Raw genomic sequence first — 15,093 nt, 5'->3', positions numbered from 1 at the left:
CCACCCCTAGGACATGAGGGTCCTCAACCTCTGTCCGTGCCTCCCCGTCTTTTACAAGGCCGTTGGAAAAATGAGGCTGACTTCTTATGCCAGAAGTCTACGTCCGCCAGTGCTTATTATTAATCAAAATTTAAGCAGTGGCGGGATTCGTACCCAGGACTGAGGACGTTGTGTTTACTAATCAAAGATGCTACCTTTTTTTATCTCATTTTGTTCCATATTGTTCGTTGAATTTGTTCGTGGTGGACGTCCGATGACACCCATTCAGGTTGTTCGTTTATCCGTTCACTCACTTTTTTTTAATTACAGAAGGTAGCCAAACCCTCTGACCGAACACACTGAGCTACCGTGCCAGCTTCTAAAATGAAGGGGAGCCAACAGCACCCTGTGTTCCCAAACGGTCACCCATCCAAGTATTAACCGGGCCCGATGTTGCTTAACTTCGGTGATCGGACGAGAGCCGGGGTATTCAACAAGATATGGCCGTTGGCTTTTTTTTTCACTCAGTTTTTTTATTACAGAGAGTAGCTAAACCCTTTTTTTTTTGTTGCGAACGTCACACGACGTCCGTTCAAGTTCGTTGTTGATCCTTTTACTCAGTTTTTTTTCTTTTTATTACAGAAGCCAACCAGCTCTCTGACCGAACACGCAGAGCTACTGTGCCGGCCTGAAAATGTGTGCCCCGACCATGGGGCACCACAGATGAATGTTAGGGCTGGAATATTTGGTGGGATGCGATGCTGCAACCACGTTTTTCCAAACTCTACTGGATGTTTTCCCCTCGACGCTTATCGGTGGAAACTGGCACAGTTAGGTCATTTGGTAGGAAGTCCATTACGTTGGAGATAGCTGCAAATTTCAAATTTCAGCTCACTTGCATGTGTATGTCCTTAAACAATTTTTGCAGGGGTTGGTGTGTGTACTCGCATTGACCGATGAGTGCCAGACACCTGCCGTTACATTTGCCTGTAGCGAAGCTAGCGCTCTGACCACTAAGGGCTGTTGTTAAAACTTCAACGATCGTAACGCTGCAGTTCACATTGCCGTTTGGAATTTCACACAAGCAGACTTAATGGAACTGTGGCATGCCGTGTAATATTAATCCATGACGACAACAGTATGAATTTTGAAGGGATTAATAATAATCCTAGAAATGTTATAGTTAATGGAATGATAAATTGAAGATGTTGGTTGATAAGTCAAATGTTGAAAATTGACATCGTTTTCAGACTGGATTATTCATTTTAATTACTCTGTGCTTTGCTCTTTCAATATAATTTGATTTAAATGAGAAAACTTTTATTCGATTAAGCAGAATTAATAGATTACAAAATACTATAAATAGGGGCAGTGATTTGAGTGATGGTATTTGTGGGGTGTAGATTAATGATATTAAGATGCTGATGTGCTATTTTTGGGTGTAAGAGACCATTACTTACTTTCACTCATCTGATGTTCATGCTTACTAAAATTTTATTTTAGATCGACGCTCTAATGTTACATTTCAAATAACTCCTTAGATTATCTTATATAACCAGTAAATAAATAAATTTACTGATGAATTTTCAATCACAATTGGTATAAATCTGTGATTTGCTCTCCAAATTTCTTAATATTGACGAAAGAATAATTCAGGTCGATTTATTATAAATGTGACTTGATTTATTCGTCCATGAGTAGCATCAATTTGAACTCCTAATACAGGTATCGCACGTAAATGTAGAACGTCTGATGCTTCTGTTAGCAGTTGACTTCTGTATTTACAGGTCAAATTGTTTGGTTATCTATATGTAACAGTCGAAATTCATCAACCTGTAAACCTCTTTTTGATGTTACATAAATATAACACTGAACGTCTACAAAATCTGAATGTTCGTAATTTCAGTATGATTGTCGTCCAGTTGTTATTGTGGTTATTGTATGGTATGAACAATAAAGTATATAAAGGAATGGTTCAAATGGCTCTAGGCACTATGGGACTTAACATCTGAGGTCATCAGTCCCCTAGACTTAGAACTACTTAAACCTAACTAACCTAAGGACATCACACACATCCATGCCCGAGGCAGGATTCGCACCCGCGACCGTAGCAGCTGCACGGTTCCGGACTGAAGAGTCTAGAAGCGCTCGGCCACATAGGCCGGCAAAGTAGAAAAAGTATTTGCAGTGATGATAATACGATAAAAATTAAGATGATGGCAGGAAGAGTTGTTCAAATAGTTTAGAGTAAGTTTCCATGAAGTATAGTCTGGTTTGCTTAAACAGTAACTAATATAAGGGTGGATCCTACAATTACTATACTTAATAACAGCACAACTACGGTATGGTCATGAAAAAACGATAATTGTTCCGTTAATATTGAAGTTTCAACTTGCAATGGTAAATTTGATCATGTTGCTATTAAACTTTCTAATAAATGGTCCTTTATTTTGGATCTCGCTATTTTCTAGAATCCAATGGCTTTGCCGCAGTTGTAATACCGCTTCCCTTCAAATCACCGAAGTTAAGCGCTCTCGGGCTTGGCGAGCACTTAGATGGGTGACCTTCGTGGTCTGCACATCTCTGTCGGCGAGCGGGGTGCACTTAGCCGTTGTGAGGACAATTGAGAAACTACTGGATCGATAAGCAGCCGCGCTGGTCACGCAAACTGTCATACCGCCTGGAGAACGAAGTGCTGACCACGTGCCCCTCCATGTCCCCATCCAGTGACGCCTAACAGCTGGGGATAGGACGGCGGTCGGTCGGTACCGTCGGATCTTCCGAGGCATGTTCGGACGAAAGAGTATTTTCTCAAACATTAGGCGTAACTGGAAGGGGGAGCTTAAATTTTAGATGAATCAGTTTCTCCATTTCTCAGCTAACTTTCGGAAAATAAAGTACCATAAAAATAAGAGTACCATATTAACTGTTTCTTCGGTCACTTCTTGGTAGAACAACTTCATAATTATAAATGGCAAACACAAAATTTGAGCCTTCTGCAGTATTAATTTATTCTGTTAATCGGTTGAGATTTTGACACACTATGAGCGTCATAGAAGGTCAAAATTCGTGAACAATACTGAAAAAGATGTTAACTCCGAGAGTGAGGTACGAACACAGAGCAAATGTCATCTTTGATGGTGCTGTGGTAGTGTAATAAAGGTAAAGTCTATGGCGCTCTCTCTGCGACTGGGTTACTGACCAGACTGTAGGCAGCGTAAGGCTTTACTTCGTCCTGGCCGTCTTTTCTCCCCGCAAAAGATTCCCATTACTCATTTTATAGCAGGTGCGGTGTATCCCCATTTGGGATTGAACCTGGCACCTTCGGGGCCAGAGTCATGTGCTTTGTACGCTGGACCAGCATGGCCACTGTTAATGTAATGAAAAAAGTTACACTATAAATAAAATGAACAAACCAGAAAAAAATTATAGTAAAATTGAAAGTGCCTATATACGCATTTAAATTAAATTAACCGTCACAATAAAATATAAAAGTACTGAAGAGTGGATTCCCGCCACACCCTTAACCATGGACCTTGCCTTCGATGAGGTGGCTTGCCTGCCTCAGCGATACAGATAGCCCTGTCATAGGTGCAACCACAACGGAGGTGTATCTGTGGAGAGACCAGACAAACGCGTGGTTCCTGAAGAAAGACGGGCAGCAGCTTTTCCAGTAGTTGCAGGGGCAACAGTCTGGATGATTGCCTGATCTGGCGTTGTAACATCAACCAAAACGGCCTTGCTATGCTAACACTGAGTACGGTTGAAAGCAAGGGGAAACTACAGCCGTAATTTTTCCGAGGGCTTGCAGCTCTACTCTATGGTTAAATGATAATGGTGGCCTGTTGGGTAAAATACTCAGAAGGTAAACAATCCGCCATTCGGATCTCCTGGCGGAGGCTACTCAGGAGAATATAGTCATCAGGAGAAACAAAACTGTCATTCTACAGATCGGAGCATGGAATGTTAGGTCCTTTAATCGGGCAGGTTGGTTAGAGAATTTAAAAAGGGAAATGGACCGGTTGAAGTTAGACCTAGGGAGAATTAGCGAAATTCAGTGTCAGGAGGAACAAGCCTTCTAGTCAGGTGAATACAGGGCTATAAATACAAAACCAAACAGAGATAACACAGGAGTATGATTAATAATGAATAAGAAAATTGGAATACGGGTAAGCTGCTATGAACAGCACAGCAATCGCACTGTTACAGCCTAGATAGATATTAAACCGACACCCACCACAATAGTACACGTTTATATGCCAACCAGCTCCGCAGATGATGAAGAGATTGAAGAAATGTATGACGAGATAAAATGAATTATTTATTAAGTTACGCGACGAAAATTTAGTAGCCATGGGAGAGTGGAATTCGACAGTGGGAAAAAGAGGAGAAGGAAAAATAGCAGGTTAATATGGACTGGCGGGGAGGGGGGGGGGGGGAATGAAAGAGGAAGCCGTCTGGTAGAGTTTTGCACAGAGCATAATTTAATCATCGCTAACGCATGGTTTTAAGAATAATTAAAGAATTTTGTATACGTGGAAGAGACCTGGAGACACCGAAAGGTTTCAGATTCATTATATAATGGTTAGACAGATATTTGGGAACCAGATTTTAAATTGCAGGAAATTTCCAGGAGCAGATGTGGGCTCTCACTGTGGAGTCACCGCCAGACACCACACTTGCTAGGTGGTAGCCTTTAAATCGGCCGCGGTCCGTTAGTATACGTCGGACCTGCGTGTCGCCACTATCAGTGATTGCAGACCGAGCGCCGCCACACGGCAGGTCTAGAGAGACTTCCTAGCACTCGCCCCAGTTGTACAACCGACTTTGCTAGCGATGGTTCACTGACAAAATACACTCTCATTTGCCGAGACGATAGTTAGCATAGCCTTCAGCTACGTCATTTGCTATGACCTAGCAAGGCGCCATTACCAGTTACTATTGATGTTATGAGTCATGTACAGTCAAGAGCGACGCTCATCATTTATGGATTAAAGTTAAGTATTCCACCAGCTACGTCCGTTTTTCTAAAGTCTAATTTCCTTCTCCTGTTCCAGACCTCACGCCAGCCTGCGTGAGCTAAAACGCGTGCATTTCGGCTTCCTCTAATAATACGGTGTTGGCTCTCCTGCCAGCCCACAACACTCACCTCAATTATTAAAACTGAAGAAGTTAAGGAGATGGGACGTGGATGACTTGACAGAAACAGAGGTTGTTAAGAGTTTTTGGGAGCATTAGGCAACACATGACTAGAATAAGGGAAAAGAATACAGTAGAAGACGAATGGGCTGGAAAAAAGGCTGCAGAGGATCAAATAGGAAAAGAGACAAGGCCTAGTAGAAATCCTTGTGCAGCACAAGAGATAATGGGTTTAACTTATGAAAGGAGGAAATACAAATGCAACAAGAGAAGTAGGGGAAAGGGAACACAAACTTTTAAAAAATGAGATTGACAGGAAGCGCAAAATGGTTAACCAGGAATGGCTAGAGGACAAATGTAAGTTTTTATAAGCATATTTCAGTAGGGGAAATGTAGATACCTCCTACAGGAAAATTAAAGAAACCTTTGGAGAAAAGCGAAGCAGCTATACGAATATCAAGAGCTCAGGTGGAAAACCAATCCTAAGCAAAGAAGGTAAACCTGAAAAGTGGAAGGAGTGTATAGAGGGTCTATACAAGAGACATAATGGCAATATTGCAGAAGGGGAAGAGGGGGCAGATGAAGATGACATTGGAGATATGATACTACGAGAAGAATTTGAAAGAGTTGTGGAAGATCTAAGTCGAAACAAGGCCCCAGGAGTAGACGATGTTTCGTCAGAACTATTGATAGCCTTGGGAGAGCCAGCCATGATGAAAATCTTCCATCTGGTGAGCAAGATGAATGAAACAGGCAAAATACCCCCAGATTTCAAAAAGATTGTAATAATTCCAATTCTAAAGAAAGCAGTTGTTGATAGTTGTGAAAATTACCGAACTGTCAATTTAGTAAGTCGTGGTTGCAGAAAACTAACGCTTTTTTTAAAACAAGAATGGAAACAGTGGAAGAAGCCGACCTTGGGGAAGATCAGTATGGCATTTGTAGACTTGAAGAAGACTTTTGTCGGTTTTGACTGGAATAGTCTCCTTGAAATTCTGAAGGCAGCAGGGTAAAATAGAGGGAACGAAACGCTATTTACAATTTGTACAGAAAGCAGACGGCAGTTATAAGAGTCGAATGGCATGAAAGGGGAGCAGTGGTCGAGAAGGGTGTGAGACAGGATTGTAGCCTGTCCCCAATGCTGCTCAATCTGTACATCGAGCAAGCAGTAAGGGAAATAAAAGAAGAATTTGGAATAGGAATTAACGTTCAAGGAAAAGAAATAAAAACTACGAGGTTTGCCGATGACATTGTAATTGTGGCAGAGACAGCAAAGCACTTGGAAGAGCAGTTGAACGAAATTGACAGTTGTTGAAAGGAGGACATCAGATGAACATCAACAAAAGCAAAACAAGAATAATGGACTGTAATAGAGTTAAATCCCGTGATGCTGGGGGAATTAGATTATGAAATGAGACACTTAAATAGTAGCTGAGTTTCTTTATTGGGACAGCTAAATAAGTGATGATGGCCGAAGTAGAGAGGATATAAAATGCAGACTGACAGTGGCAAGAAAAGCATTTCTGAAGAATTTATTAACATCGAATATAGATTTTTTATAGTCTTTTCCGAAAGTATTTGTTTGGAGCGTAGCCATGTATGGAAGTGAAATATGGATGACAACTAGAGGAGAATAGAAGCTTTTGAAATGTGGTGCTACAGAAGAATGTTGAAGATTTTTTTGCACAATTTGACCAAAAGAAGGGACCGTTTGCTAGCACACATTGTGAGACATCAAGGAATTACCACTTTAGTACTGAAGGGAAGTGCGGGGGATAACGAAGAGGCTTGTACAGGATAGAATTGCATCAAACCAATCTTCGGACTGAAGACCACAAGAGCAACAGGAATAAATTGACCATGTATTATTTATGGAAGCTGATACAGAAACAGAGTAAGACGCAGAATTTACAATTGTAACATGAAATGCATACTGACATCAGTGGAAGAAGGAAAGACGTACACATCACATTACATTTAGTTGGTGGATAAGTTTGTAGCGTTTTTGTTTTGAATGTTGGTATTCCGGTTGCTAATGGTTTATTTGTTGATTGTCACTTTTATTGTAGTTCACTGTTGATATACGAGTTTAATATTGTCACTCTGTCACTGGGGTCAGGGATTTTCTCTGCCTCGTGATGACTGGGTGTTGTGTGATGGCCTTAGGTTAGTTAGGTTTAAGTAGTTCTAAGTTCTAGGGGACTGATGACCATAGATGTTAAGTCCCATAGTGCTCAGAGCCATTTGAACCAACTCTGTCACTTGGAGATTGCGAGTGAAGTTGTGGACGCTAGAATATGGAGTGCCAAGTGGAGAAATCGGAATATTTCTTAAGTTTCTTCTATTTGAATTCAGTAGTGGTCTGACAGCAGCAGAGGCAGCCAGAAACATTTCCGTCGTGTATGGGGATAATGCCATTGGACACAGCAGGGCAGGAAAAATGGTTTTTTTCGTTTTAAAGAGAATCGTTTTGGCATTAGCGACTCTCCGCGTTCAGGAAGACATTCGGGTTCTGATGAAGATTGTTTAAACGCCTTAATCCATCACGATCCACGTCAGTGCACTCGAGAACTGGCAAATGTGATGAACTGTGACCACTCCACCATCGTGCGACATTTGCATGCAATGGGGAAGGTTAAAAAGTCGTTTGTATGGGTACTGAATGCTCTAAGCCAAAACCACAAAAAATTTATATGTGCATCTTTGCCTACTCGTCATCAATTGGCTCGTGAACTACTCCGACCATTTCTATCCTGTATCACTACTGGTGACGAAAAATGGTGTCTTTACGCTAACGTAAGGAAAAGAAAGGAATGGTTGAGACCAAACAATGCAGTTACTCCACGTACCAGGACCTGCGTGCAACCACGAAAGACAATGTTATTCTTCTGGTGAAACAGCGACGGTGTATACGAGGGTGAGTCAAATGAAAACCTTAAATTTGTTATAACAAACAGAATTTTCGCGTCGTTATCCTGTAAGTCGGTAAGGGTGCTACAAAAAGCGTGCACAATGGCCTGTAGGTGGCAGCATAGTGCAGATGCACACATACCGTCGCAGTATCAGTAAAAGATGGAAGCCCAACTTGCGACTTGCACCAGGGAAGAACAGCGTTCTGTTATTCGGTTTTTGCGTAATGAAGGTGTGAAACCTATTGAAATTCATCGACGAATGAAGGTTCAGTACGGTGATGCACGTTTGTCACAGCAGCAAGTCTACTAATACAGTAGGAAGTTCGCAAATGGTGTGACTTCACTGGAAGATGCTCCTCGTCCAGGTCAGGCACAACGAGTTGTGACTCCACAGAACATTGCAGCAGTTGAAGCCATAGTGAAGGAAAACCGCCGAGTGACACTGAATGACATTGCACCATGTTTACAGGTTAGTCATAGGTCAGCACACCACACTGTACATGATGTGCTCCAGTTTCACAAAGTGCCTGCAAGATGGGTGCCACGGCAGCTGACTCCTGAAATGAGAGAACGACGTGCTGATGCTTGTGAAGAACTTCTTCGGCGCTTTGAACGAGAAGGTGATGGCTTCCTTGCAAGAATCGTTACTGGGGACGAAACCTGAGTTCACTTCCACGAACCGGAAACGAAGAGAGCAAGCAAGTAATGGCGCCATTCCTCATCACCAAAACCAAAGAAGATTCGAACAGAACCATCAGCAGGGAAGGTTATGCTGATTCTCTTTTGGGACGAAAAAGGCGTTATTTTGGAGCATTATATGCCTAGAGGGACCACTGTTACCAGTGAATCATACACAGATCCCCTAAAAAATCATCTGCGGCCTGCAAACGAATCAAAGCGACGTGGATTGCTGTCAGCAGGTGTCCTTTTGCAACATGACAATGCAAGGCGCCACACTGCCCGTACAACAGCTGCAACAATCACAGACCTGCATTTTGAGTGTCTTTTCCATCCACCATACTCACCAGACCTTGCCCCAAGTGATTTCCATTTGTCTGGATCACTCAACGACGCAATGGGAGGGAAGAAGTTCCTTTCTGATGAAGAGGTACGCCACGCAGTGCATGAGTGGTTGCGCCAACTACCAAGGGAATTTTTTTCTAAAGGAATTTATGCACATCGTAAGCGCTGGAGAACTTGCATTGAGCGTGGGGGGGGGGGGGATTATATTGAAAAGTGATACAGCTTTGTACCACTTCTGCACAATAAATAATATATAAAAAAATATTTAAGGTTTTCATTTGACTCACCCTCGTACTACGAATTTCTTCCGCGAGGTGTAACCATCACTACAAACATTTGTTTTCAACAACTGAGACGTCTTGCAGAAACAATCCAACAATGACCAGCAAGACTGCTTGAAGTGACGCAACTCCTCGATAACACCCGCACTCATCTGCTAGACTGACAAAAAATACTGTATAGGAGTTGGGTCGGAAAGTCGTTCCTTACCCAAGTTATTCACCTGTCTTGCTTCCTCGCATTTTCACCTTTCCCGCTCTCTATCTAATAACCTTCAAGGAACTCCCTTTCCAGATGAAAAGGCGCTCCGAACACAGTTCGACGGGTTCTTCGTCTCAAAACCACGTGATTAGCACAGCTACAGAATCGAAAAGTTATCCCATCATTGGCGGACTGTTGTAAATAGTGAAGGAGAATTGACGACTAAATTCTCTGCTAGGTGTGTCTGTTGTGTTAATTTAAAGTTATGGATAAACGCTACTAACTTATGCATTAACACAATAATACAACAGAACATGTGGAGTACATGGTTAGATGACTGAAATTATTGCACTGTGTTTGGTTATTTAATATTAAATCACGATTGTGGGTGAGACGTTCAGGGATTTCCAGAGCTTTGAAAACGTCGCTTGATAGTGTTTCCTCAATTAACAGCAGGGTTCACGGAGTCCCTTGTCTCGAGATGTCTCTTTGTTTTTCTAGAATACAGCCTCGTTCGTGGAAAGCTAAAATGGTAACGAACCATCATGCGACGGACAAACAATTGTAACAGAAGCCACCTGGCGCGCCCTGGCGGTGCCAGGAGGGCAGGGGCCAGGGAGATGCACAAGGCGCCCGCTGCCGCTGCAGCCTTTGTTGCAGTGCCGGCTCCTGATTGGCCGGCGATCTCGTTAGCGACAGGCATCAGGCGGCAGGCAGAGGCGGCCGCTTAGCCCGACACTTGTTAGCGCTGCCCGTTTGAACCGCGACGGGGGATTACCCGTCCCCTTTGTCCGGGGCACACACTGAGGCTGCAGGCACGTCGCCGCAGACGTGTCGCCCCGCGTGGCCTCAACGCGGTGTCGACACGTTGTCCTACGGCACGGAAGCGCTCTACTTGCGATACACTGAGGATGCTGCCAGAGACACATTTCTATGGTGTTTCTCGTGCAAACGTGGCAAATTTAAACTAAAAAACAAATGATTTAGTCACATTCGCGAAAACGAGTGCGAATACTACCACAAAACGCAATTCTGAAGACAAATAGACGACATTTTAATACAAACGGGGAGGAAGTCAGCCATCCGTGTAGATCTAGATTTCAGCAGTTCAGCTACAAACAGTAGGAAAAGCAGACGCCAGACTGAGATTCATAGGAAGAATCTTAGGGAGACGTGACTCATCCAAGAAAGAGGTTTCTTACAAGGCACTTGTTCCACCAATTCTTGAACACTGCAGGTTGTTGTTGTGGTCTTCAGTCCTGAGACTGGTTTGATGCAGCTCTCCGTGCTACTCTATCCTGTGCAGGCTTCTTCATCTCCCAGTACCTACTGCAACCTACATCCTTCTGAATCTGCTTAGTGTATTCATCTCTTGGTCTCCCTCTACGATTTTTACCCCCCACGCTGCCCTCCAATGCTAAATTGGTGATCCCTTTATGCCTTAGAATATGTCCTACCAACCGATCCCTTCTTCTAGTCAAGTTGTGCCACAAAAATTTCTCTTCTTCCCAATTCTATTCAATACCTCCTCATTAGTTATGTGATCTACCCATCTAATTTTCGGCATTCTTCTGTAGCACCTCATTTCGAAAGCTTCTATTCTCTTCTTGTCCAAACTATTTATCGTCCATGTTTCACTTCCCCACATGGCTACACTCCATACAAATACTTTCAGAAACGACTTCCTGACGCTTAAATCTATACACGATTTTAACAAATTTCTCTTCTTCAGAAACGTTTTCCTTGCCATTGCCAGTCTACATTTTATATCCTCTCTACTTCGACCATCATCAGTTATTTTGCTCCCCAAATAGCAGAACTTTACTACTTTAAGTGTCTCATTCCCTAATCTAATTCCCTCAGCATCACCCGACTTAATTCCATTATCCTCGTTTTGCTTTTGTTGATGTTCATCTTATATCCTCCTATCAAGACACTGTCCATTCCGTTCAGCTGCTGTTCCAGGTCATTTGCTGTCTCTGACAGAATTACTATGTCATCGGCGAACCTCAAAGGTTTTATTTCTTCTCCATGGATTTTAAATCCTACTCCAAATTTTTTTTTGCTTCCTTTACTGCTTGCTTAATATACAGATTGAATAACATCGGGGATAGGCTACAACCCTGTCTCACTCCCTTCCCAACCACTGCTTCCCTTTGATGTCCCTCGACTCTTATAACTGCCATCTTGTTTCTGTACAAATTGTAAATAGCATTTCGCTCCCTGTCTTTTACCCCTACCACCTTCAGAATTTGAAAGAGAGTATTCTAGTCAACATTGTCAAAAGATTTCTTTAAGTCTACAATGCTAGAAACGTAGGTGTACTGCAGGTAGGAGTGATAAAGAGACAGAGGAGATCCAACGAAGAGCGGCGCGTTTCGTCACGAGACAGGTCGGTGCGAAAGCGTTACGGCAGAGGTGCCCAACAAATCCAGTGGCAGATGCTACAAGAGAGGCTTTGTGCATGACGGAGAGGTTTACCATCGAAATTTTGAGAGAGTACTTTCGGGGAAGAGTTATTTTCTCCGACATACATTTCGCGGAATGACCACGACGATAAAATTCGAGAAATTAGAGCTGATACAGGAGCTTACCGATAATCATTCTACGCACGCGCCGTTTTCGAGTGGAGCAAGGAAGGGGGGAATCAGTTTGTGACACCGGAATAACCCTCAGCCACACACCGTCAGGTGGCTTGCGGAGTATTGACATAAATTTAGACGTAGAGCATCAATGCTAGAAAATACAAGAAATAAACAGGAATCAGACATGGAGTGGTATGAAACTAAATCCGTATGACAGTTGTACAGAACTAGAGACTCTATAATAAGCAACATACCGTATGAAGTGAATTATATAGACTCGACAGGCTTGTAAATGCAATTAACTTAGCATGCACATAGCACACAGTCAAACCGGGGCTAGTGTTTACAGACCTGTACAAACAGCCACAATGTACGCCGTGGAGGATGACCAACGCCCTCTATACCAATGACTGTTGGGATTATCTTTGATAATAATGTTATTAACGTCAATTCAGGCCATTATACATTTAACTGGAATGTTAGCAAATCTTTTACAGGGAGTTTTATTGTATCTCACTTTCTCCCAACCTCCATGACACATAATTTATGGTTTTTCATAAAAATCTGTAAAATAACATTAAAAATAAAAATAGTAGTTGTGGTGTGCTTATACCAACTGTAGACATAGTTATAAGTGTTTTAAAACAAAATTAACATTAATTTTAAATCACTCGTTTTACATCAGGATCATTGGGCTGTTCCTCTTACAAGGGAAGCTCCCCATCGCACCCCCCTCAGATTTAGTTATAAGTTGGCACAGTGGATAGGCCTTGAAAAACTGAACACAGATCAATGGAGAAAACAGGAAGAAGTTGTGTGGAACTATGAAAAAATAAGCAAAATATACAAACTGAGTAGTCCATGAGCAAGATATGCAACATCAAGGATACTGTGATTTCAGGAGCGCCGTGATCCCGTGGTTAGTGTGCGCAGCTGCGGAACGAGAGATCCTTGGTTCAAGTCTTCCCTCCAGTGAAAAGTTTACTTTCTTTATTTTCGCAAAGTTATGATCTGTCCGTTCGTTCATTGACGTCTCTGTTCACTGTAGTAAGTTTAGTGTCTGTGTTTTGCGACCGCACCCCAAAACCGCAAAACACGTAGACGAAAGGACGTGCCTCTCCAATGGGAACCGAAAACATTTGATCGCAAGATCATAGGTCAACCGATTCCTCCACGGGAAAACACGTCTGATATATTCTATACGACACTGGTGACGGCATGTGCGTCACATGACAGGAATATGTTGTCGACCCACCTAACTTGTACACTTGGGAATGCGTAAAAAGATTCTTCACCTTGCCCGATTTAGGTTTTCTTGTGGATGTGATAATCACTCCCAAAAAAGTGATGGAAACATAAGAGTTTGTCACATAAACTGAAAATAAGAAATTAAACTTTTCACTGGAGGGAGGACTTGAATCAAGGACCTCTCGTTGCGCAGCTGCTCACGCAAACCACGAGATCACGGCGCTGCTGATCTCGCACTGTCCTTGATGTTGCCTATCTTACGTATGGACTACTCAAATTGTATATTTTACTTATTTTTTCATAGTTCCACATAACTTCTTCCTGTTTTCTCGATTGATCTGTGTTCAGTTTTTCAAGACCTATCCACTGTGCCAACTTATAACTAAATCTGAGGGGGGTGCGATGGGGAGGTTCCCTTGTTAGTAAATACACCGTTCTTATTTCACCTGGTCATCAGTTTTATGCAAATCCGTTATTTTATCGTAATTGTCAGTTGTCTACTTTTATATTAATAAAATATTTCTTTCAAATGCTAGTCATAAACAGACCTCAATGTTATAAAGAGCGTCGGTCATCTCTGTTATGTATGCTGCGGCACGTTTTATACACTAACGTAGTGTAACTACATGTGCATTTACAAGCCTGCTAAATTTATGCGGCTCACTTCATAAAGTTTATTACTAAGGAGTCTCCAGTTTTGTAAAATAGTTATATGGATTTCGTCTCATGTAATTAAGTGTTCGATTCCTTTTTATTTCTTACATTTTCTAGCACTGATGATTGTTATACTGAAGGTGAAATCTAACTTTGCAATAAAGTGCACACTGAACCATGATTGCCGACTTACTTTCTGTCTGAATCGCAGCAGAGTCGCTGTTCACAGCGGTTCGTATGAAATCCAACCCGACATTGTAATACTATTTCGGCGAAAATGGAATAATTGACCATGATGTATACGTGAATAAAGGTCATTTAAATATTTTGGAGTAATTTCCTTTCTGGGCTTAAATTTTCGCTACAGAAAAGTCTTAAAAACATTACAGTAAAACCTGAGTAACCGGAAGTTAAAGGTACCAGGAATTTTTCTTAACTTACAGATGATTCTCACATATGGAGGTCCAGGTTAGGAAATGCCCATGCCATTAAGAAATGCCGTAATAATGTAAAAATTTTGCTACGACGAATGTCACCCTTACTGAAAGAAATGCTAGCTTCTTTTGTATTAATAATAACTTAGTCACATACAACGTGTACATAAGGTTTCACTTGAGTTATGCTTACACCAGTCTTTTGTTAATGTGCTTAGTGGTTGAGCTCTGCTTTCACACATGGCCTGTCGCGTAGTTTACAAATGCAGTCCTCCTTGGCATTATGACATGTTTCCTTGTGGCATATGTTCCCGTGGAAACCATGATCGGCGCAACACGTGTACAGGCGACAGAGATGGAAGTTCGGTCCGTTCTAGGTATCTGAACTCATCGCTTCTGTTTCCGTGAGTTCGTTCGATACCTCCCTAGCTTTATTCTCTCTCTCCCTGATGCCGATTCTATAGGCAAGCGTTCCTGAATGATCGAAGCATTGTCTAATGTCTTCTATTAAGAAGATTCCTTTATTATATAGGTGTAGCTATTCCCTGTAAATTCTGAGACTGACAGAGTTCTTTTAAGGGACCCAGCTTTAATGTTCACTCGTTTCTTGAGGTTTTTCACTGTCAGATAGGCTCACAT

At 42.1% G+C, this 15,093-nt stretch overlaps 1 pseudogene; it reads right to left on the bottom strand.

The window, feature by feature from the left end:
• Positions 1–372: 372 nt before the first annotated feature.
• On the bottom strand, positions 373–491 carry LOC126101910 (5S ribosomal RNA; annotated as a pseudogene).
• Positions 492–15,093: the final 14,602 nt, after the last annotated feature.

The sequence above is a fragment of the Schistocerca cancellata genome, chromosome 1, assembly GCF_023864275.1.
Source record: "Schistocerca cancellata isolate TAMUIC-IGC-003103 chromosome 1, iqSchCanc2.1, whole genome shotgun sequence".
NCBI classification, from domain to species: domain Eukaryota; kingdom Metazoa; phylum Arthropoda; class Insecta; order Orthoptera; family Acrididae; genus Schistocerca; species Schistocerca cancellata.
Note: the sequence above shows the minus strand (reverse complement) of the source record. Positions and strands in the feature narration are given on the sequence as shown.